Below are 25,739 nucleotides of genomic sequence, written 5' to 3' on the forward strand. Positions count from 1 at the left end.
AAGGTTATAATATACACAAAGCTTTGGCAAACCACTGCCCAAGGTTTGACTCTCCTCTTTTCTTTTGGCTTGTGAGGTAAAAATGGTTTTTATATTTTCAAAAGCCTAAATACTGCTAAGTAGCCAACTGTGTAGGAAGCAGCACTGGGAGCTGGTACCTCCACTTCTTCTGTTCCTGTAAGCCAAGAGAGGAACGGAACCATGTCACAGAAGCAGGAGAAGCGCAGGTATAAAAAGACTTGTAAGGCAGGAAGTATTAGCTAGATTCTGACAAGAAATGAAGAAGTGGAAATTCACATTTAGGACAATAAAGCAATGCTCATAATTAATGCTTATTGAAGCTAACTCTGTAGTGCATGTGTGTACATACTGTAGTATGGGATTTGTTTATTTTATTTTATTTGTTTCTCTCCCCTCCCCCCCCCCACCCCGCTCCAGTTGTCTGTTCTCTGTGTCCATTTGCTGCATGTTCTTTTGTCGGCTTCTGTTGTCAGCGGCACCTGGAATCTGTGTCTCTTTTCGTTGTGTCATCTTGCTGCATCAGCTCTCCGTGTGTGCGGCACCATTCCTGGGCAGGCTGCACTTTCTTTCGCCCTGGGAAGCTCTCCTTATGGGGCGCACTCCTTGCGCGTGGGGCCCCCCTACGTGGGGACACCCCTGCGTGGCAGGGCACTCCTTGCGCACATCAGCACTGTGCGTGGGCCAGCTGCACACGGGTCAAGGAGGCAATCTCTTCCTCCATCCCTTTGATCAGGAGCCCTTGAATCTCTGGGATCCTGTGCCCATTTTCCCTACACGACCTGCTTCTGACTTCTCACCCTGCAGTGAGCCTAAAGGTCAAACAACTGCGGAAGGTGGACTTCCAATTCAAACAATGACTCGAGGCTCTCTGGACTATGGTAGTATGTTGGGGGCTGTGGACAATGTGTCCCCAAGCAGCAGCTGTGCCTTTTAACCTGTTTTTCGCTCTTACCTTTCTCTTGATGAACGCTTCCTGCCTCTGTCAAATGCTGGCTCCTCTCCTTGGGGACGAGATACCCACCCTCACTTAGCGATCATGGATATGCTTCAACAACTCTTCCTTCTCTCTCCTACTCATGGGGTTTTCTCTCTACAAGATGACAGCTACTAAACTATTATCTGTGTGGTGTAGCAGTGCTCCAAAATGTGTTCACCGAGTGCAATGGGTGTGCCACAATGATGGGGGAGGTTGTTGGTGTGGGAGGAATGGGGTGAGGGGGTGGGGGACATACAGGAACCTCATATTTTTTAATGTAACATTTTTTTTGTGTGATGTATATATCTTCCAAAAAAATACAATTTACAAAAATGATGGGTGGGGTGGTGGGGAGTGAAATATATGGGAACCTCTTATGTTTTTTAAAAATATTTTTTAATGTAACGTTCTTTGTGATCTATTAACTTTAATTTTGAAAAAGTATATATATAAAAAAGATGATAGCTACCAGCCTATTTAGACCCCATTCCCCTCACAAGCTATCATGCCACTTCTGATTTCTTTTACACCAAAAGTCCTCATAATGGTTGTCTATCCTGCTGTGTCAAATTCCTCTCCCCTTCTCTGTTTTAAAGTATTTATAACAGCCGTATTGAGATATAATCCATGTACCATACACTTTACCCTTTAAATTGTACAATTCAGTGGCTTTTTAGTATATTCACAGATATGTACAGCCATCACCAATTTTAGAACGCTTTTCACTCCACAAAGAAACTTTGTACATGTTTCCCTTCTCTCCTGAAGATACTCCATTCAGGTCTTTGCCCCCACTGAGCCACCATCGGAGGCTTCTCCTGTTAAGGTCACCAAGCACCTCCACCTTCCTACTCAGGTCTCATTGTACTTCACCTAGCAGCAGCATTTGGTGCGGTGACCTCTTCTCCTTGATGCTTTCTTCATTTGACTTCCAAGATGTCTACTTCCTTCATTCTCCTCCCATCTCATTAGCTGTAACTATTCAGCCTCCATTCCTAGTTCCACGTCTTCTCCCTGTCCTCTTACATTGAAGACCCCCAGAACCTTGTCCTTGAACTTCTTTTCTGCTTAATCTGTATCACTCTCTTGATGAGGTCATCAGCACATAGATGGCTTTCAGTACCTTGTACCTGCCGATGACTCCCAAATTTAGATTTTCAGCCTGTTATCTCTCTTCAACTTCAGATTTATGTATTCAAGTGCCTACTTGACATTGCCATGTCATTATCTAATAGATATATTAAACTCATGTTTAAAACTGAACTTCTAGACTTCCATCCTGTGTCCGCCACTGCATCTTTTGCTTATCTGAGTTGATGACAATGTCAGCCTTCCTGTTACTCAGGCCAAAAACCTTGGAGTCATCCTGGACTCCTATCTTTCTCTCCCTCTCCCAATCCAAACTGTCAGGAAAGCCTTTGCCTGAATCCAACCAGAGAAAGGACACCGTTTTCTTCATACACAGGCTCTGCCTGCTTAGTGGGGTAGAGTGAGATCTGGGATCCTTTATAAATTTGCCTACACAGAAGCAATAAAATCTAGTAATGTGGGCCGCTTCTATTTTAAAAGGGAAATTAAAACAGTAATGGCTTTGTTACCTAGCTTAAAGTCAAGTGCAACTTAATTTTTCTTAACCTAGCTTCAAACACTCGAGGTCCTGTTGTTTCTTCTTGGTTTCAAACAAAGGATTTGATGCTATGGTAGATTGTAAAAGTACCATAAATTCTGTTCCTCTGTGGTATCTGGGAGCTATGTACCCCAGAAAAACATGTTTTACATTTAATCCATACTTGTGGGTGTGAACCCATTGTATAGGACCTTTTGGTGAGGCTACTTCATTTAAAGGATGGTCTAACCCAACCAGGATTTTTTTTTTAAGATTTATTTTTATTTATTTCTCTTGCCCCCTCCCCCTGTTTGTCTGCTCTCTTGTGTCCATTCACTGTGTTCTTCTGAGTCCACTTGCATTCTCATCAGGTGACACGGGAATTTGTGGCTCTTTTTTTTGTTGTGTCATCTTGCTGCATCAGCTCTCCATGTGTGCGGCACCACTCCTGGGAGGGCTGCGCTTTTCCCGTGGGAAAGCTCTCCTTGTCAGGCACAGTCCTTACGTGTGGGGCTCCCCTACGCAGGGGACACCCCTGTGTGTCATGGCACTCCCTGTGCGTGGCAGCACTGCACATGGGCCAGCTTACCACATGGGCCAGGAGGCCCTGGGTTCAAACCCTGGACCTCCTATATGGTATGAGGATGCTCTATCAGTTAAACCACATCTGCTTCCCAAGGATGGGTTGTAATCCCATCACTGGAGTCCTTCATAAGCAGGATGAAATTCAGACTGATAGAGAGAAAACCAGAGTGAGTAGCCAGAAGCTGAAAGCCAATAGAACCTGAAATACAAGGGAGAAGCCAGCAGAGGCCACCATGTGCATTGCCATGTGATAGAAAAGCCAAGGGCCAAGAATTGCTGGCAGCCAGCCCCAGAATGCCAGTCTTCTGGGAGAAAGCATCGCCTTGGTGACTCCTTGATTCTGGACTTCTCCTAGTCTCAAAACCATGAGCCAATAAATTCCCATTGGTTAAGCCAAGCCATTGCATAGTATTTGATTTAGTAGCCAGGAAGCTAAAATCCCCTCCCTACATCCATGTTCTTGCAATGTGACACTGAATATCTTCCTATCAAGAGTTGAAGTCTATTTCTCCATCCCTTGAACCTGGGATGAACTTGTGACTAGCTTTGATCTGTGTCACAGAAATGACTTGCCTTACTTTTGAGCCCAAGCCTCCAGAAGCCTTGCAAGTCTTGCTCTCTCTCTCTTTCTCTTTGTCAGCCTGAACTTGCCACCTACAAAAAGGGAAGACCACCAAAATATCACAGCCAATAGCCTGCCAACTGCCAGATGTGTGAATGAGACAAGAGGGATTTGCCAGCCTATAGATAATCAGCAAACTAATCATAAAACCAGCAGCTGATCATAAATACAAGAGTGATTCTGGCTGAGACCAACAGAAAAATCACCCTGCTGAACCCAGCCCAAACTACTCTCCTACACAATTGTAACTAAATAAAGAATTGTAGTTTGGTGTTATTATGTTTAGAGATAATTTGGTATGCAGTAACAGCTAACTGCTAGCAGATAACCACATCTTTATTTCTTCTTTATCTAATTAGCCTAATAAGATTTAAAATTCTTTCAATGCAATGGTGCGCATGTAAATTATTTTATTTTATAATTTGCATTTGCTGCCATTTAACTTTAAAAAAAAAGATTTATTTATTTAATTTACTTTCCCCCACCCCCTCCTACCACACTGCTGTTTTTGCTGTCTGTATTGTCTTCTCATTTTCTCTCCTTTAGGATTCACCAGGATTCAGTCCTGGAGACCTCTGATAGGGAGAGAGGTTCTCTGTCAATTGTGCCACCTCAGTTCCTGGTTTCTGCTGTGATTCACCTTGACTCTCCCCTTGTCTCTCTTTTGTTATGTCATCATCTTGCTGTGTGACTCACTTGTGTGGGGCACTGGCTCACCACATAGGTACTGTCACCATGTGGACACTGGCTCACTATGTGGGCACCCATGCAGGCAGTGGCTTGCTGTGCAGGCATGCTTTCTCTTCTTCTTTTTCACCAGGAGGGTCCAGGGATCGAACCCAGGTTCTCCTATATGGAAGGCAGAAGCTCTATCACTTGAGCCACATCTACTTCCCTCATTTAACTTTTAAATATGGCAACTCCCAAACCCCATAGGTGGAGGCAGGTTTTATTGTTGCTGTTGTTTTATTAAATTACTTTTAGGAACTATATCTGGTTACAAAAAGACTTGTATTTTTAAGGGCCCAAAGCAAAGGAACTATAAAAACAAACCCTTGGAATGCTCAAATCCTTGAGTAGATATTGTGATAGCTGGTTTCTTGAAGTCTTTTAATCAACATAGACAAAATACAGAGAAAAACTCAAAGCCACAAGAAAGCAGAAATATGCTTTAGCTTGTAAGGCCTCACCTGCTACCTTTCAAAACATGGAACCTCTGAAGATTAAGTAGTTGAAAATCAAGGATAGTTTTCTTTCATCTATCTAAACAGAAATTATCCTAAACATTTTCAGTTTTCTATCGGACAGTTATAAAAAAGGAGTTCTTTAGGGTATTATTTCTTGAGCTCATGTGCAGGAGAGAGTTGTCTTTCTATTAGGTAGCAGTAATGATAGACTTAAGGAACTCATTTTCTGAAATTCATCATAAATGAATGAATTGAGAAATCAGAGGTACATATTCCAAATGCCATGGGCAGAAAACATTTGGGAGCAAAATTCTTTCAGGGGGCAAAAAAAAAAACCCGTTTTTAAAACATCTGATGTGTAGAAAAATGAATTCTATCCTAACCATGGTTTCACAAAATACAACAGCTTCCTAAGGGATTCTTTTCGTTGGAGAGGCTTTGCCCTTTTTATGAAATCATGGTATCTGCCTATAAAGTCTGCTTTTTATTTTCATCAAACCTGGAGGCAAAAATGAAAAATATGTCACTCTTTTCTTATGAACTTTTAAAGCAATTTATTTTGGCCAGTGTGGAGAATATTTCCACATAGACAGTATTAATACCCTTATTGTAAAACAACATGAAATGAAACACCAACCAAAAAACCAATTTCACAAGAAACACATGGAGTCCTCACTGTAACCCATTTCATATTAACTTGGGAACCAATAATAACTCTTTGTGTGTGTTTGTATCACCTCTTAATAAATACCTCAAAGCTTTCCATTGGAAAAACAGGTTTTCACACTGCCATTTTAATGAGGGAACTAAGGAAAATCTTACAGTGAACTAGAGACAGGGTCCACTATCAAATTAGCAAACTAATTTATGAGATGCTGACTTTTCATCATTTTTGTTCTTTAGGTGAATATTCTCTTAACTCTTTTTTTTCCTTTTAAATGTTACATAAAAAAAAAAAAGAGGTCCCCATATACCTCCCACCCCACCCGCCCCACTCCTCCCACCCCAACAACTTCTTCCATCATTGTGGCACATCCACTGCACCTGGCGAATATATTCTGGAGCACTGCTGTACCACATGGACAATGGTCTACGTTGTAGTCCACACTCTCCCCCAGTCCACCCAGTGGGCCATGGCAGGACACACAACGTCCAGCATCCATCCCTGCAGCACCACCCAGGACAACTCCAAATCCTGAAAATGCCCCCACACCATATCTCTTCTTTCGTCTCCCTACCATCAGCAGTCACTGTGGCCACCCTGTCCACATCACTATTACAATTTCTTCCCTTACTAATCACAATAGTTCCCCAGCAGAATACCAGTAAGTTGACTCTAATCCGTACTGTATTCCTCCATCCTGTGGACTCTGGGATGGTTATGTCCAGTCCCCCTCTACATCAAGAGGGGTCTTAGATTCCACATGGATGATGGATGCAATTCTCCTGCTTGCAGCTGTAGGCACTCTTGGCTCCCTGGTGTGGTGGTTGACCCTCTTCACCTCCCTGTCAGCTGGCCAGGGTAAGTCCAAGAAACCAGAAGGTAGGAGCCACAAGTCTGCTGAGGCCCAGGGCCTGGCCGTCACATGGACAGTCCAGAGCTTCAGGTCTCCTGATTATACACCTACCCAAATGCCAACCACAGGTCCAGTAAAAGTAAGAGAAGAGGCATGTGTAGAAAGGTCATATCCAAGTCCAACTCTATCACACTCAGGAACATAAATTCCAAAGTAGGGCCAACTGACATGGCCCTGAACTCCAGAACCATCTGCTATGACCATAGAACTTGTGGGTCTCTGCAGCCCTCAGAAGAACCAGCACCTGGGTTTCCATCTACCTTGGCTGTCTCTGATACCGTGCTGAGGCGTGCATAAGCATCACCCCCTGATGACCTCCCAACTCTTTTTTGGAGACTCATAGCCATATAAACTCACTTGTCCTTTCCATTTCCCCCTTTTATCCAAAGTCAAAATGAAGTTTTTAACACCTGATATTACATGTAGGCTGAGATATTCTGCCAGCCTGAGTTGACCCCTTTATTCAAGGCCTTTTTCTAGTTACATTATCAGATAGTGCTTGTTAGTAATCCCTTGGCACCAGGGAGGCTCATCCCCAGGAGTCATGTCCCATGCTGAGGGGAAGGCAATGCATCTACATGCTGAGTGTGGCTTAGAGAGTGGCCACATTTAAGCAACATGGAGGCTCTCAGGACGTAACTCTTAGGCACCTCACAGCTCTAGGCATAGTTCATATTTCAGGCACACAGGCTCATAATCAGAGCCATCAGTATCAAGGACTCATCGCTGGACCATCCATCTTTGTTGGTCTTTGCCATTGCACGTGGGGGATTGTTGCTATTCCATTGGGGAATGTTATAGAGCTCCCCTGTCCAGGAACTCAGCACTCTCTCAGCTGTCATTTCCAACTGAAACCACTATGAAAATATCCAAACCTTTCTATGTACCCTGTATATATGCCCTGGAGAACTCCCTCCCAACCATGTGCCCCCACCAATAACACCCCACATGAGTGCTCCTCCCCCACCATAGCTGAACCTTTCTGTGGTTCAAAACGTCTTCAGAAAGGAAGCCCAATGTATTGCCAGTTAACCCTTATTTTAAAATGTCCCTTTCTTTTGGATATATGAATTATGGCTAATGACTGATAACCAAAACCTGACACCTAGGAATTCAATGGCTTTATAAGTACCTCCAGGGAATAAGATTACTTCAACAAACAGAAGTGAGAACAGTTTTGATTATACATCTGAATGGAAAAAAAATGAGAATTATTTTCAGGTTATGTGTGTTTGTGTTCTTTTGGCTAGTGCCAAATGCCTATGGTCAGAACATTTAAAATACCATTTATTTTAAGTAGTGAGCAACCAATGTTGCACTAAATCTTAATTTCTCATGGCTTGGAGGAGTAACAATAAGCAGATAATGGAATATTTTTTACAGGGTCTGAGACATCACCCAATAATCCTGCAGCACTTCCTCAATGTACTTTTTCCCCCAAACTCATCACCGAGAATGAGACCTTCCCCTCTTTAGAAGAAAGCTCCATGAGCACAGTTGTCAAAGGCCTTTTCTCTGTATAACCAGTGCAGATTGCAAGTCTGAGTGGTAGTCTCTTCTGGGTAACTCAATCTTCTATTTGCAGGTTTTAATGACAATTCTAGGAGGTAGACTTTTGAAAAAGCAAATCAGCAGGGAGTCAGTGCTGCTGACCTAATTACTCATTTTGGAAGGTTTTCCACGAAGAGTTTCTTTCCTTTGGACTCTTGGGACGCCGTGGACACTAAAAGGCTTCCGTTTTGGTGGGACCCACCAATCCAACACTCCTTTGTGATGTGCTGCTTTTCTCCATTTCAGTCTATTCTTGGTAGCTAGCCACAAGACCGTATAAGTATCTATGAAGTCATCCTTGACTGCAAGCCCAAGAACCAAGTGTGTGGTTGCATTTATTCCAGCAATTTATTGCATGCTTACTGTGTGAAAGACTTCATCCAGGGCCCTGAGCGCAACCTGGGGGGTTTGCATTCCCTGTACTGAGCCCAAGACCCTTTAAGACAGCATGTGTTTGCATGGACATACAGGCAGGCATGGACATGCAGATGGGCATCCAGGAGCCTCTAAATTCAACTTGGCTCAAACTAAATTCCAAATTCTGCACCCTGAATTTAAAAGCTCTGATTCTGAGGATGGAAATTAAATAAGTTAGGGATGCCGTTGGGGCAAATTTATTCAAACTTGATATTCCAGACATGATAACACAAAATATACATGGGGGTGGGGTGGGGGAGGGGCCGCCACTGATCCTACAGGACGTCACCTCTGGTCCAGGAAGTGGGAATCACTCTCCTGTCTCAACCTGTCAAATCGCTCCAGTTTACGTGAGGTACTTTCTAAAGTTAAGCAGGCATCTAGAATTATGTTTGAGACAGTTGAGTCAGAGTTATTGCTCACTTCTGTCCTTTGTTTTCTTCTAGATGTTTCCAAGCATTATAGTAGATAAAAGTTAGCTAGGGAAATAAGTTGATTGTATGGGGATTCTTGGAATTTAATGTTGATTTCCGACTCTAGCCGTCTTCTTTCAGAACTTTGAGTAAGTCGAAAGATTTCTTAAAACTCAGTTTATCTGGAGGAAAAGCATGAATTTCCTTCTTATATTGACTCATCAGTATTACAAAACAGAGCAATTATAGGCCAGCCCCTACCTTGTCTAATTTATGGACCAACCCAAACAAATAGACTGGCAGTGGAACTGTGGGGTAGCTGGGGGTGGGGTGGCATGAGGTGTAGCAGATTCCAATCCTTTTCTGCCCTCGTGAGAGCAACCATTATTGTTTCTCAATTGCAAGCTCCCCCAAATTTATTGACCTAGAGTAACATTTTCAGTTGTGCTCAGGGCTTCATTAGCTAGAGTAACCAACTATCTTGGTTTGGGGGGTGGGGTGGGGTGGTGAAGGGCCCTTGCTTTAGCACCGAAAATCTTCCAAACCAGAAAAACCATCAGTCCTGGATGAATCAGGGTGGTTGGTCATTCTACCTTTACCCCTAAGAGAAACACAAAGCACGAAATGGCTCTCTGGTCAAAGCATTTTAGAACATGCTTTGTACTATATTTACCATGTTGAGATATAAGAAGCACAGTAATATTCTGAAGAATTTAATAAGTTCTTTGGCAAAGAAACCTGTTAAAACTCATTCTTCTCAAGCTTTTTTGGCCATAGAACCTTTGGGCAACATTTCTTAACACTATAGGCCATAACTTAGAAAATGGTCTTGTGTGGTTAGTTTTAAGTCTTGTGTAGTAAATGTGTTGGGTGATATTTTCTGTTAAGAAAATTTCTGCTTTCCAGAAGCATCTACCGATCTTCCTGGATTCACTACAAGAGTGGGAGAGAGAGATGTATTTCTCATATCCAAAGTTCTAACAAAAGAATGTGTTCTTTTCTTCAATTAACAAGGTGTGATGAGCATGGTTGAAAGTGTCTAGAATCATATATGGGTTGAGTAGACATTTGTGGTTTGGTTTAGGAGTCTTCCCCTTGCAAGACCAAGACTATTAGCTCCTTGAAGAGCAAGAACTGGACCTCCTGGGATCTGGCACAGTGATTGGCACACACTAGTCATTCAAAAGTATTTCGACTGCACCAAACTGACCTTTATGTATACTTTTGCTTCCTTGGGGGATAATGGATTTTGAATCACAAACATTCATAATGCAATCTGTTTGAAAATTGAAGACTACCTGTATATATATTTGAAGGTTGCCTGTGATTGAAAGATTTTAAGAGCCTGGATTTTATAGCTTAAAACATCTCTTTAAATTCCCCATCAAAATAGTTCTATTCGAAATTACACTAAAAATCTGAGAAAGTTCTTGTACAACCTCTTAGAATTTCAGGATTCCAGAGTATGGTACATGCTCAAAAAATGGCAGCCAAGGTCACCTTATTAGTTGGAAGTTACCTCAGAGATCATCTACCTGGATGCCAACTTGAGGTCCAAGAAGATGAAACAATTATCCTGGTGAAAGGCAGGATGGAGGCCAGAACCCATTTATGAGTCTAAATCTAATGTACCCTCATCAGACCTCATCTCGATGTCCTTTAGACTATCTCTTCCCTTGAGAAAATATAATGTGAGGACTCAGTTCCTGGTCCAAATGACTAAGCACAGGCTCCCCCCATCTTCAATACTGGGTAAATGCCATTATATTTGTTGCAATATATATACCCACATGGCATCATCAGGTCAAGCTTCCTGAAGCATTACACATCTGTGTCTCCTCGGAACTCCTGAGTTGGAGGTTAAATAAAGTATGTTTACAAGTGTTCTTGGGATTACTGCCTGTGAAATGGAGGGGAAGGTAGCAGGATCAGAGGTTGTGCTGCCATGCAGTCCCAATGAAGGCCTCAGTTGACCCTACAGGAACTCTGAGGCTGGGGTGTCCCTTTGGAGTTGTCTCATCTTGGGACTGGAAGACTTGGCCTTTATACCCCCATGTAGATCAGTCACTGGCTGTGGGCATTCCAGGAAGCGGCTGTGACCTGGAATGAAGAAGCCCCTTTATGCCTTGGCAGTTTCCACAGGGTGGCAGACACGTTGAGGGTTTGGGACCTGCCACACTGCCAGCACCTGGGGAATGAGCCTTCAATCCTGACAAGGAATCTGGGCCAAGCATCAAAGGACCCACCATAGCATTCCTCCCATCTTTCTAGGGCTCTAGCTTCCTTCTTGGCAGAACATTCTGAGATTAAACTATTCTACACTAACATCTGTAATGCATCAAAGAACATGGGTTGAACCCCATGCAGAAGTTGCTACATAGCAGATTCTTCTTTGAAATGAACCCTGGGAAGATAATAATGATCCTTTTTAATGCCAGCCTGCTGGATGCTAATTCTGTTTTTGTTCATAGAAACTGGTAAAGTGGTAAAAACTGAGGCCAGGATATTAAAAGGAAAAATAAAAAGCAATGGTGCCATGGCAAGGATGTGGCTATTTTGAAATTGATTGTCTTATTGTTTTGCACATTTCTATACAATCATCTCTGTGTACCAATTATTTTAGAAGTTCAAGTATTTCATGATGTAAGTCTAAAGGCTAAACCTTTGCAGGCCACAGATGTCCCTGCTTTTGAAAGAGTCCTTGGAGCCCTTATCAGAGGCAACATGGAATAGTGCTAGCAGCAATGTGGTTTCAGAACCAGACTGCCTGGTTCACATCCCCCAATTCCACCACACAGTTTCCCAGATTCCTGGGATCATGCCAGAAGCTACCTCAGAGAGTGGTTGGAGATTTTCACCCTGAGGCTCTGCTCAAAATTTGCAACCACTGGTCCATGTGCCTCACTCTAACTCATATCCTGTGTTTTGTCCTCTTTGGTTCATCCTACACCTTTTGATTGTGCCATCTGGAACCTCTTGTCTTTTCCAAGGTAAACACTCTCCCTATATTTTCATCCATTGCATTCTGGTGTTTTGCCCTCCAGTGCAAGTAGATCATAGGGGAGCTAATCCCCTATGAGACAAGAAAGGGAAAGAAGCTAATAGAGAGTGTATTGCCAAGCAAGTTTCCCCTGTGGCAATTGGAACTTATTCCCGCTGAGGAATTCTAGGAGGCTGGGTAGGACACCCCGTAGGGTTATTTTACCTGTGAGAGAGCAAAGGAGCTTGGGTACTTATTTTCCAGTTTCCTTCAGTGATTGACTGAGGGTTGCTTTTAGGAGGTATTAACAGGCATATTGAGGCAGAAGCAGGTGGCCATGTGACCAGAGTAGAGGGCATAGAAAGAAAGATTGCTGTGGGGATACTGGGGGTCATTGAAAGCATCCACTTCACATACCATTTCAGCTTTCCTATCTCTGCATTTCCCCTGAACATGACTTTCATCTTTATTGAGGCCCCTAATCTCTTGACTCATCCAGTTTTAGCTAAACTCTAAGCCTCTGCAAACCATAATTTCTTCCATATGGAGCCTGGATCCCATGGACAATTTGGACTTTCTCTTAAGCCTCTAGATTTCATTGTCCTCTGTTTTCTTATTTTCTTCTTTCTATTGTTAACCACAATTGGTTATTTTCTAACTAAGTTTAGACGACGATCACTAGGAAGAATTGTCTGCCCAGGCAAACTGGTGCCATTACAAATTAGTGAAGTTCCATTTCTCCAGTTCAGTATTTTTTAACTCATTCTTGGTCCTTTCTCTCTTTAATCACTCTCAGCTGTTAATCCAAACTTGCCCCCTTCTTCTATTTCTTTAATTCTCAGTTCATGACTCAGCCAAATTTCTTGATAGAATTGTCTGTATTTACCGTCTTTATTTTCTCTTCTCCCACTCATTCCTTTGACCACCCCAGTGTAGCTTCTTGCTCCATTACTGCATGCAAACAGCTCTCGCTTGACCTCCATGTCAATCCAATGGACATTTCCATGTTCATCTTTCTCTTAGGAGCATTCTTTGAATAGTCCCTCTTTCTGGAACTTTCTTATCCTTTGTTTTTTGTGCCATGAAACTGTCTTAGTTTTCTTCTTAAGTCATTTCTGATCATTTCTTCTATTTTCTTCTGCAGTCTCAGTCTCATCTTCTATCTAACTACTGATCACCCTTAGTCCCAGGCCCTCTCCTTTCCTCTAACTTCTTTGTATAGACAGTCTTCTCCCTATGCCAGCTCATTTTACCTACAGCTTGGATTTCTCCTTCAAGATCCAGGCCCATGTGGACAATGGTCTACTTGATTTTTACTCTTGAATGTCTCAAAGATAGAGTAAAATCAATCCATCCTGAAGTAAACTCATGATCTTTCCTCCAAACCCTGTCCATTTCTAGTAATCCATTTAACTCTCTGCAGAAGAGAAACCTGGAAGTCAACTTCAATACTCTTACAGCTGACCCTTCTTGGATCTCACTTCACTTCCTAAATATCTTGTTTTTTTTTTAATTAGAGCTCCCTGATTATCACAAACCCTTCCCTTCCTGCTGGAGATGACTACTATTCTAAATTTCATGTTAAATTCTTCTTCTTTTTTAACCTATATATATGTTTCCTGAAGTATTATTTAGTATTTAGCTAATGCTACTTAAAAATTCCAAAAATTTCAAACATCCTGTATTTACCAATCAATTATTATCCTTCTCTCCTCCTCCCACTCTCTGCTAATCTCTAACGTACTTTCTGTCTCTACAAATTTGCTATTTCTAGATAGTTCATAAACGAACTCACATGGTATTTGACCTTATGTGTCTTGCTTATTTTACTCAGCATAGTGTTTTCAAGGTTCATCCATGTTGCAGCATGTCTCAAAACTTCATTCCTTCTTATGGCCAAATAATATTCCATCGTGTGTTTTCTTTATCCATTCATCTGTTGATGGACGTTTGGCTTGTTTTTGTCTTTTGGCTGTTATGAATAATGTTGTTATGAACATTGGTATATGTGGTGGCACAAAACTGAGTCCCTGTTTTCAATTTTAGTGCTGGCCAGAGGAATTGCTGGGCCATGTGGTAATTCTATAGTTAACTTTTTGAGGAACCACTATATGGCTTTCCACAGTGGCTGTACCATTTTATCTTTCCACTATCTTTGGAAATCATCTTCTCTGTCAATTTTCACCACTGCCACTTTCTCCCATCTACTGTCATCACTTGCCAGGATTATAGAAATAGTTCATGCTGACCCTTCCTTCTTGTTCACTCTAGTTGACTCTAACTTGCATGCTGGAGTCATGTCACTTTATCAATTGATATGTCCTACTTGAGTCACTTCACAGAGGAAGACTTCCATGACACCTAAGGAGATTAGGTTGAAACTTTACATTTATTTGTATGGTTATTAAATTAATGCCTGCTTCTCTACCAGGAGCAAACCAAGGGGAAAGAGATGATGTTTTTTTGTGTTGCTCAGGCACGATAGTAGGTTTTTAAAAATACCTAATGAAAGAATGACTTAATTAATGCGTGACTTATTTCCTATCTCCTAAAGAAAATTGAGTTGTTAGGTGTGAATACTCTAATTTCCAACCTAGACTCTAATGAACTTGCAGTCTCAACAGGCTCTCATATGTGCTCTTGCTGACCTAGTTCCAACAATTCCATCCTTCTTATATTTCAGTGTCTGCCTTTTGCTTTAGTCCTTTTTTGCAACCAGTTATAGTCTCATTAAGAAGACCTACTCTGGCCACCCTTTGCCAGAGCTCAAGTGGACCCACCTTAACTCTCCCACTCCCTTCTCCTACCCCTTCACCCCCAAATCTCCGACCTCATCCTCCTTCCGGGTCTGTGCCCGGGACCTGAAGCCCTTTGCTGTTCTTGGCCAGCATGGCCCCTTTTCTTGGAAGGCTGGCCATAGGGAGGAGTGGAAGGTGACTCTTGGATAACGAGTTGGGGCTTTATGGGGTATGGGGAGCAGGTGGGGGGGGGGATGAGCTCCTGAGGCACCGAGAGTTCAGGAAAGAACCTGCAGTTCCCAGGGGACCATCTACTAAACACGTGGAGAGCTAGCTGTAGGCAGGCAGTGAGAGGGGGACCCCACAAGCACACCTTGAGAAGATGGTCACATCACTAAGAATGACAGCTGCTGAAGGTGGATGTGTCAGTCTGGACCCGAACACCATGTAATACTTCCTACTGGACTTGGTGCTGTGGACAACTACTGCTGCAGTACGTGAACCAGGAATGGGTGCAGGGGTGGGGGCCAGTGCGGGGAGCCAGAGCATCACACCCCCAGCTGCATCTCCATCCACCCCGGCTCGCCCATCTCCAGGGCGCACTGGATGGAGGTGCCCCGACTCTTTCAGCAAAGGCAAATTCACCAACAAACTTAACAGGGGGCAGGGGCATATCATGAACTCCTTACATAAATATGCACCCATATTCACAAAGCGAGATTTGGGGATCTGTGGAGGAAGCTCATCAACCATAGCTGTGACACCATACCAGAACAAGATCATGGCTCTTACATCAGATATCAATTTGCCAAAGCTTTCCTTGATGTCAAGGAAAGACGCCATCACCAAGATGTGCCGGAAGGACCTGGAGACAACCAGCAAGCTGGGTTTTCTCAATTGAAGGGGATAGTGACCTAGCCTTGGAACCAGTCAGCTCTGTCACCTGCCAGCCCCCACCCTCAGTTTGGAGGGCCTCTCTCACTTTCCTCCGTGCAGGGCCCCGAGGAGGCACCGCTCAACCCCCATCCCTGTTCATGTACTCGTCAGAACAATTCTCACCAACCTATTCTGACAATCCAGCCTCATCTTCATTCATGCTCCCACCTCATGGCAATTGGTCCAGCCTGGGAATGCCTGCCCACACCAGCGAGCTACTCATGAGTCATAACAGGGTCCACCTACTCTACTCAGTACCCCAACCTGTGGTTTGTGAGTAACTGCACCATCACATCTGGCTCCCAGATGCCTGGCATGTATAATGGCCTGGGAGCTTACTTTTTTTGAGGCTCCACTGCACACTCTGTACTCCTTGCCCACACGATCTTGGCTTCCTCCTCCTCTGGGTCTCTGCTGTTTGAAGGGGGTGCCACTACAGACATGGTGGTACCTCAGCACCAGCCCTCCCAATAGCCCCATGGACACCCATGTCGCTTCCATGTGTATCATGGCCCTTTCCTTAAAAGATGCGCCAACTTCTTTGCTGTGGCAACCAAGTGTTGATTTGATTGATCTGCCAGGGAAGTACAAAAGAGCAGTCTCATGGGAAAAGGGAAGAAAATAAAGCTTTTTAAATTCATTTTAAAATAAGAGGAAGAATACACATTCTATTTATCAAACAGAACAAAAGCAACCCACCCATGTCCCCATCCATGTCCCCATCATCTGCAATAGCACTTTAGTCCTAGTTGTTGATATGCTACAGGTGAATTTATGTTTGAAAACAAACTCTTTGGCCTAGTTCATCTTTATTCATAATAAAATAGTTTGCTAAGGTCCAGAAATGTACTTTTTGTTTCATTCAGCATATAGATGAGTTTGGTACAACAGAATTTATAAACTCCATTCGTCCTACTTCAGTGAGATAAAAAGCACACTCTTAATTCTCTTTCTTGTCACTTTGGAGTCTTTTTCAGATCCCTTTTGTGGAAGTTACCATAGTTAGAGCTGAGCTGTTATGGACAGAACAAATCTGAGGGCAACAGATTTTAGGTGAAATGAAAATTTGCTCTGTCTACTAGAAAGTGTCACCAAGCAGATGTCATTATTTGCTTGTATTGTTAAACCTAGAAAACTCTTGGTTTTCTTCAAAGTAGCCAAAGACAATCAGCAGAAAACATTTTTTCTGCAAACTAAAGGCAATATGCCAAAAAAGAGAGAAAAATAACCTCTTCAACCTTGCATTTTGTCTCTTTTTTTACAAATGCCTCAAAATAATAGTTCACATATATTATCACATCTTATTTTCATTGTGCTCTCATCTATTCTCATGACTTACACCTTAAGCACAAAGCTTTCTCTTGAAAGATTTGTGTCTCCAAATCACAGCTAGTGACAATCTATTTAAACTCTTGTCTCAGAGACTCCTCTAATTCAAGCTGTCACTCCCCCTCCAAGCCTACTCTTCTTTCTCTACTCTTTTGCTACTGGTTTACTCAGTTACCAAAGCCTGATTTGGATAACTATCCCAGTTATCCCATTCTCCTTGCACTTACTCCCCATCCCAATTAGTCGGCAGGTCTTATTGACTATGATTTTTAAGATATTCCTTGCATTTTCACATTAATCAATATTGGTAGTCATCTCTAGCTCTCTGACGTGGTGAGAGATTCTGCCAGGTCTCCCCAGCTCAGCCTGGCATGACTTTAGGTCAGTTCTTCTGCTGTTTGGGTGATCTCTCTAAAGCAAAAATCTGATCAAGTACAACCCACTTCCCCCAAGCCTAAGACGTTCGGCAGGAGCCCCATCCTTTCCAAAGCTCTGGTGTAGCATATAAGTCCCCGCGTGATCTGTGTCTTCAGCTTCACCTCCAGCTGCTCCTATGCCCAATCATCCAGCTATTCCCCAGTCCTTGAAATTCTCACAATGCCAGGATGTTGTATTTTTCCTTCTTCTGTGCTTTTCACACACAGCTCCTTCTCCCTCCCCAGACCTCTGGAGGTATGGAGAAATTGTATTCGGGCTTCAAGAGCCAAGTCGAGGACTACTTGTTTTGGTATACCTTTCTCTGACCTTCCCAAATAGAGTTGATCACTCTGTCCACTGTGTTCCCAAAGTACCATGCACACATTTTATTACAGCTTGTGCCGAGTGGGATTTTTTGGGTTGTGGACTGTGCAACTGTAGGGGCTTGTTCACAAAATGGTGCACAGTCAGCATAACCCTACATCCTGGCCTGGCTTTTGGACTGGATTTCCTTTCTTTACCCTTAAGGGCCATGGGACTGGGAATGCGAGGATGAAGGGAGATTCAGAAGGTATTCTGTGGCATATCTGTGTGCTGAATTGCTGTGCTACATCAAGAGGAATGAAGTACAAGACATGGGTATATGTTGAATTAGGATGTTCACACACATAATGCAGGAGCTTCAGAGAGAAGCTTTGTTTGCTCTCGTTTACTGTGCTTAAGCAGCAAATTGTGTGACAGGTGTGGCAAGAAGAGGCTGACATATCAGTGGACAACTCCAGAGTAGGGAGAGCTGGAAGAATATAAGCAGTTGTTTTGAATACAAATGGCCAAAACACAAGTGGCTGCTGAAAGGGGTTGAGCATTCTTCCATGTTTCCTGGGGTTGGGGACCTGTGTTGGCAATGAGAAACTCTCCCATAAATCTCCTTCTAGGCCTGGGGCTCCCTGGGACACAGAGACTGGGACAAGCCCTAGTGGAGCTTGGGTGGCTTATTTGTTACATGTCTACCTGCCCTTACATGACTGTGAACGTCATTAAGCCAGGGATTGAGTCTATTGATCTTAAATCATTAGTATCTTATGTGGCATATGAGGGACCCTCCTATACTCACCCTAGCCAGAGGAGGAGAAGAGAAGGGAATGGTTTATGGACTTTGATGATGATGATGGTGATAATGGCGATAACAATAGCCAACACTGAAATAGTGGTCATCACGTGCCCTGCACTATTCAAGCACTTTACATGTTTTAAATAATTGTATCCTCATATGTAGATATTATGCTAGTCTTTCAGAAAACTGAGACTTAGAGACATTAAGTAACTTGCGAAAGATTACTCAGCTAGTAAGTAGCGGAGCCATGATTTGAACAATCTTGCCCCCAGACCTGTCCTTTAAAATGCTTTTCTCTACCCCATCTTTTGTGACGCAGTTTTAACATGAAGAGAGGTCAAGGATTTTAAATTATGCTTCTGTGCACCTTGTCCTTTGGACTCCCCACAATTTCCTTGTTTTTATTTTTGTTTTTTGCCATTCTTGGAAACTCCTATTTTTCATTTGCGACAGTCATCGCCAGGCATTCATGAGCAATCTCCTTTCCCTATATAGTGTGGTCAGGGGGGAGATAAGTCAAAGCTCTTCTTCCAGGCAGACATTCCACTTCATTTCCCCTGGGCTACCTACTTATCCCCTCTGTCTGCTTCCTTTTAAATTGGGGAAAATTAGGGAGATATTCTCCCAACCTTCTGTCCACTCATTTCTTTGTTTTGGTACTACTTCTGGAAATGTGAAGCTAGGAGCTACCCTCTGAACTTTGGAAACACCTGAGTTTTTCTGGGTAACACTTTTCAAAGATTTAGTATGAAATTTTCCTTCCTCATTTGTTTATGGACAACCGATGTGACTTATTTTACTCTTGCTATGCTTTTCCTTGTTTTCTTTATCAGCTTTTGTGTTTGAAGCCATTTTGTAATTTGGTTCCACTTTGGTATCTTATCCCAGTAGTCGAATAATTGCATTTTTCCCCCCAAAATATATATAATTTAATTTTCCTTTTTGCTTAGCTGTATGTCTCTACCCTGTGGAGAAAATTGAAATGGGAAGTCATATGAAATCTGTGAGGCTGAAGTTTTTTGGCAAAAGGCAAAAAGAATCACACCTGGCTTGCATTTGATGAGGCTCCCACCTGTTTTCTCATTTTCTTTGGCTCCCAATGGGCTCTTAAACTCACATGGGCTGGCATTTTTTGGAACGTGTATTATAAATAAGCGCTTTGGATTCTTATTCTAGCTCTGAGGGAGAAAGCAGGCATTGTGTTTAATATGTTCCGTATTAAGACTTGTGGCTGGGTTTCAACTCTTTCCTTGATTTAGATCTTAAAGAATATTTAATTCCTTCCCATTCCCACCACAGGGTGCTTTCTAATTATATAGCTGCTTGGGTTAAGGGTCTGTGAACGCTGGCCTGTGCTATTCCTCCTAGAGGGTTTGTCTTCTGAAGGCATTCAGAGTTCTTAGATTTCCTCTCTTCCTCTAAAAATAGAACACTGTGCCCTTACAATAATTTAGCTTACACTTATCAGTAAAGACAAAAAGTCCATGGATTTCTGCCCTTAATTCTCCTTAAATTACAGTGGTTTGTTTTATAAATGGCTTCAAAATGATGCATAGTGATAAAGCTTCGTTTCCAGATTCAGGATTTGGAATGTTTGCAGTGGTGGTAACAGAACCCCCCTTTCTAAGATCTTATAAAGAATTGAGGATAAGTGTTTTCCTAGGATTAAATAAAGTCCAGTTTGGAAGACTCTGGAGTAGGTATGGCTGGGTTTAAAATATAGGGTATTCTAATCAATTGCTTCCGTAAATCACTTGTACTTGCCAGATTGTGGGTCCCACTTTTTGGTTTCAAAAATAAGGTCCCATAGAATTTGTCATCTTCTGGCCCCTGGTATGTACTTGGGGACCAGAACTTCAAGGCATCACAGCCCTTCTTGTGTGGCTCGTCAGTTCACTGAGGAGTGATGGCAGTGTAAAGGTATCGACATACTGCTTGATACCACCAAAGAAGAAGCAGTGTGTTAGTCCTAGAAAATGAAGATACTTGAGTGACTATAGATGAAAAATTTTGTAAGAAGAATAGCTTAGACTAGCAGTTGCAGAATCTTAAGCCACCAACTATGACAAATGATATCAGTATGTATTGATTCATTAGAGTATATAAAGCTATTCATTAATATTTATCAATCACCTATTATGAGGCAGGTGCTTAGCTTTGCTGGGAGAAAATTAGTGAAAATACAATGGACTCCCATATAAGAGTAAACCAGATGCCAGCTGAGCCACCCACTTCCCCCTTCTTAGTTCTATATCAGATTGTTTCAAACTTTTTGTCCACCAACTGGAGGGACATTTAATGCCTCACTAAAATTTCTGTGCATACCTGGGGTCGCCCTTTTCTCTGCTTTCAGCTTCTAGTTTCTGTTGAGTTTTTGTTCTCCACTCTCTGTCCTGCAGTTGTTCCTTTATCTTTTCTATGTAACCAACCCAAACGCAGAATACAACCAGTGATTATTTGCTCCTTCCATTAAAATACATGTGATGTGGCTGTATGTGGTAAACTTTACTGGCAATGAATGTGATGACAAGGAAGGTTGTGCTACAGAGCCATAAAACAATTAATTTAAAATGAAGTAATAGACTCTCCTAGTCTTCAAAATGTTTCTTGAGAATTCCCACCAACTCTAATTCCGTTCCTCTGCTATTTGCTGGACCTCTTTCTGTCTTCTGGTTCCTCCTCCTTTTCTTCTCTCCTCCTCTTTCCCTCCCTTCTGTTCTTTCCTACCTCACTCACGGAACTCATCTAATTCTCATTCATTAAATAAGCAGAGCTATTTAATTAAACTATCCTTTTGTAGTTTGCTTCCAAAGTGTACCCTCATGGCCTCACCTTCTATCCCTACATGGTATCAAATATTTTCTTATACAAATACAGTTTCATCCCGCAAGTGAAATTCGAGAACTGGTAGCGATAACTTTTCTCAACTTGATGCTCATGCAAACAGATTTAACGGTGGCATGTAAAGTAGAGATTAAGTGCTCATGCACGCAGATTAAATGTTAGCATGTAAATTAGAAATCCTGTGAGAGTTTAGAAAAGGGTGTAACTAGCAATGCTTGCGTATATTTGAGCCTTGGCACAGGAGGAGGTGATTCTTCAGTAGAATCTTGAAAGATGAAAAGGAGGGAGAGAATGAAGAGAGGGAATTCTCCCATTCAACATGGAGGCAGTGTGAGAGGTGAAGAGGCAGGGTATGAGATATTCTGTAAAATACTTTGTAGTTGGAGCAAAGGGTCCTACAGGTAAAAGGCTAGAAAATAAGGGGAAGAGAGAGACTAAACCAAATTTCTGATACCCTGTGGGTAGGTTTGAATGTCAAAGCTCCAATTAGGGTTTTGTTGTTGTTGTTGTTTTCTCCTTTACCAGAGAATTTTCCTCAAAGGTTACTAAAGCTCAGAGAACAAAAGCCATAGGCAGTTAGCATCTCCAAAATATGTTTAAACTCCTCTACCCTCAAACATGCAACACCTCTGTTTACCTAGAGAACAGAAAGAAGATGGAGAGGGGCATTTCTTTCTGTTCTTTGCTGGCTTATCAAGAGAATGCACTTACTCCTGACGTGACGAGTCCCAGAGGTTTTCCTGGATCCTGAGTCTTAAAGGATAAGTTTTATTAAAAGGGAAAATGCTGATTTTCATGAAAATGAACACGCGTCAAGGAGTTTATTTAACTTGTCAATTGATGAGGGAGCCGGTAAGATGTTACAACTGGTCCAAAGGAAAATTCAAATAACACACACACACATACAAGCAATCAAAAATTTTGAAATGAATTTTAAAAATGGTTGTGAAACTAATCAGCGTTCACAGGGCAATATCATCAGTTGTATTCCCATGAGCAAAATTCATGTGCATTTCTGTGGACAAGAATCATTTGCATTACCATCAGCTTTCCACAACTGACAGAGCTGTAAAGAGCTCAAAGGTGCAGGCATTTATAAATCAGATAACTTCAAAGGATGTGCTAGACAGGACATCCAGTAAGCTTATTTGGTTTTGTCCATTTACAGTCTTTTGGAAATTTTCCTCATTTTGATTAGCTGGCAGGCCAAATGGATTTACCTTGGTGAAATTTGAGGTGGGGTTGTCTGATCTTGCTTCACTTGGGGGATGCTGGTGTAAAGTTCTCAGCCTCTAAGTGGATGTAGCCTAATGTAGCAGGATTCCTGCCCTAGGGGAGGATCCACGCCCTCCTCTCCTCCTCACCCTCCCTATCCATATTCTTGGTGTTCTGGGTTCTTCACCTTGACAGGTGGTTTTTACTTAGCATTGTCATATTTTTTTCCTGGACCTAATCATTCTCAACCAGTGCTTTTCTCTGTCATCACTCGGGCAGTTCACAAAAGTGAATTTAAACCAAATAAATATTCTTGAAGAGTAACACAAATAACTTCCATCTTGTAATACTTTGAAATAGCTACATACACCATGATCCATACTCACATCAATTTTTCCATAAAACCCTGCAATATAAAATGGGTAGAAGAACCCTCTAATGACTTGAGGATTATCTACTACTTCTATCCCTACAGCAACCCAAAATGACAATCTAAGAAGTTTGTATTTAGTCCTATAGGCAAGGGAACACCAATATGGGGTGTGCACACTGAGGAGATGAAAAGGTAGCCCGGTTGGGAATGGGTAAATATATTAAAACTATTTCTTTTGAATTGTATCTCATACTTAAAAATATATTTTTTAAATTTATATGCAGGAATGTTGAGTTTTTATTGGTGTATATAGTAGGTTGACTAGTGTCCCCCTGAAAATTCTTGTCTACCTGGAACCTTCACATATGGCCATATTTGGAAATAGAGTCTTTGCAGATGTATCCTAGTTAAGAGGAGATAACACTGGATTAAGGTAGGTCTTAATCCAGCTCCTGGCATCCTTACATGAAGAGCAAACAGAGACGTACACAGATATGTGCTAGGAGAATGCCATTTGATGACTGAGGCTGAGATTGGGATGATGCGTCTAGAAGCCAAGGAACAAATTTGTTTTTATGTGTATTCTAAATAAATTAGTCCAGTAATACTTATTCTTAATTTTTAAACAAATAATCATATTTTATGGGTGTGTGCTCAAAACTGTTTACTAATAAAGGCATATGAGCCAAAAATATTTGGAGATCACTGCCATAGACGGTATATAATGAAAGTTATGAATTGGGGAAAATGGTGTAAGTTGAACTTTTTTTTTTTTTTAATAACTGGGCAGCTGAGCCAAAACTAATATGCAGGGAGGGTAGTGGACCAAACTTTTTAATTCCTGGAGCAGGAAATGCTGAAGGCCTAGTCTTATTCAGAGGCAGAGGAGAAATGATAGATTTCAGAGATATCCCTGAGGTAGAATGGGGAGGTGTTGGTAACTAGATGTGGCCAAGAAGGAGAGAGAGGAATTGAGCCTAAATGCTAGGTTAGCTGCACGGGAGGCAGGTGGCACCATTAATGCAGAACTTGACTATGGAAGGTGGAGGTGGTTTATGGGTTTGGGGGATAAAGAGTTCAAGCTGGTTCTATTACATTTAGGGTAAACTGAAATGATGTTAGCAATGTGGAATGGTGTTGTGTTGAGGGATGCATCTGCAACTTGCTTTGGATTTATGGTTTATAGTTTCAGTCAGTTTGAGCCAAATAGAAGACTCACAGGCCCATTTCTTGTCTGTGGTAACACAAGATTCACTTCTCACTCCAGGATTTCAGAATACTTTAAAAGAGATACTTCTTAATCCTTTTGGCCAGTAATCCTCGGATGTGTTCTCAACTGGACAACTTGTATTTGAGTCAAGAACCACCATCAGTGGACAGTGCCTTCTTTATCTCAGCTCAGCTCCATTTCTCCTTGAAGTGGCAAAAAGTTCAGCAGAACTGGAGCAGAAACGGCTACACACGTCGCGGATGAAGATGAAGGTGAGGCGTGGGGGAGATACAGCAGATGATAATTCAGATTTGAGGCTGTGATGGGAGACAAAGGTCAAACAAGGAAGGGTCTTGGGTTTATCTTATAGTAGATGCTATGGTAACCTTGTGTCAGAAATGTATGCATGTTGGGAATGCCTGCTCAGAAATATTTTACTGATAGGGATGCATGATTCAAAAAGCTTGGGTTTTATTGGATTATCAGGAAGATGTGAGGCAGGCAAGCAACATGGACGCAGGTCGATTATTGCAGTCATAGAGGCAGTTAGGCGGAAAAGGGAAAATGGGAAAATTATGCAGTTGGGATAAAGAGGAAGAGGCACATGGGAATGATACCTGGAAGGTAGGTTCCACAGGATTTCATGATTGATGGATTGTGAGTGAGTCTTTGACAAAACTTTTGCTTTTCCATGAAGAATGTCTTACTGCCTTCCTAGTGCTGCCACACAACTGCCATCATTTCTCTGTTATGGCATTGTAATTTAGCTTGCTATTTACCAGACTTCTTCCTCTCAGTCATTTGGAGCAGTTATCTCCTGCAATTTAGTGGATCCTATTTTCGCTTGACTAGTTCACAGAGTTTTTTATCAGTGCAAGTGTTACATATTTTGAGTAAGAAAGTGTTCCATCTAACTGAAGGCATATTTAACCTTTGTGTTCAAGAATGAACTAGTAATGGATTAGGGTGTGCTGTGGAATCAAGGTTGTTAAGAGCAGTTTATGATTCTGCATTACAGTTTGGAAATTACTGGGGTTAGACATTTGTTGATGTCTGTTACTTGAAATTTAAATGATGATCAAGGGCAGTATTAAGTAGTTTATGAACTGCTTGTGTGAGAGTCAAAATTAGCCATGAAAGTTATTTTCAAAGCATTTCCTTTTGGCCACATAAGGAATGCTGACTATTCAAACAGTAGTTGCATAAAGAAGATTTTTGGTCCCATGATCTGGCTGAAGCTTTGCAAGAACAGCTGCTTATCTCATGAATGGAATTTCCTGTTAATGTTCTTTCAGGCTAATTGTTCATCAAAAGTATAACAAATGTCAACAAATATCACAAATGTGTTACGTCTTAATAGTTAAAGGACAGCAGAAATAGTTCAGATGTTTAACTTGGTTGTACTCAAACACGATCTTTAGCTTCTGTCGCAAACTTTTCTTGAAGGGATTAATGCTATTCAGAGAGCATTTGTTTGAATGCCTTCTTTCCTTTTAATTATAATAACATGTGGTTTAAGAAAGGGTAGGTAAGGGAAGAAACAAAATTGTACCTTCAAACAGTATTATAAAGCAACTTTGTGTGAATGGGTTTTATATAGTTCTCATCCCAACTACGTATGGAAATAA

At 41.9% G+C, this 25,739-nt stretch overlaps 1 pseudogene; it reads left to right on the forward strand.

Moving 5' to 3' along the window:
* Positions 1–201: 201 nt before the first annotated feature.
* Positions 202–16,083, forward strand: LOC111763085 (T-box transcription factor T-like; annotated as a pseudogene).
* Positions 16,084–25,739: the final 9,656 nt, after the last annotated feature.

Source organism: Dasypus novemcinctus, chromosome 2, assembly GCF_030445035.2.
Source record: "Dasypus novemcinctus isolate mDasNov1 chromosome 2, mDasNov1.1.hap2, whole genome shotgun sequence".
In the NCBI taxonomy this organism is placed as follows: domain Eukaryota; kingdom Metazoa; phylum Chordata; class Mammalia; order Cingulata; family Dasypodidae; genus Dasypus; species Dasypus novemcinctus.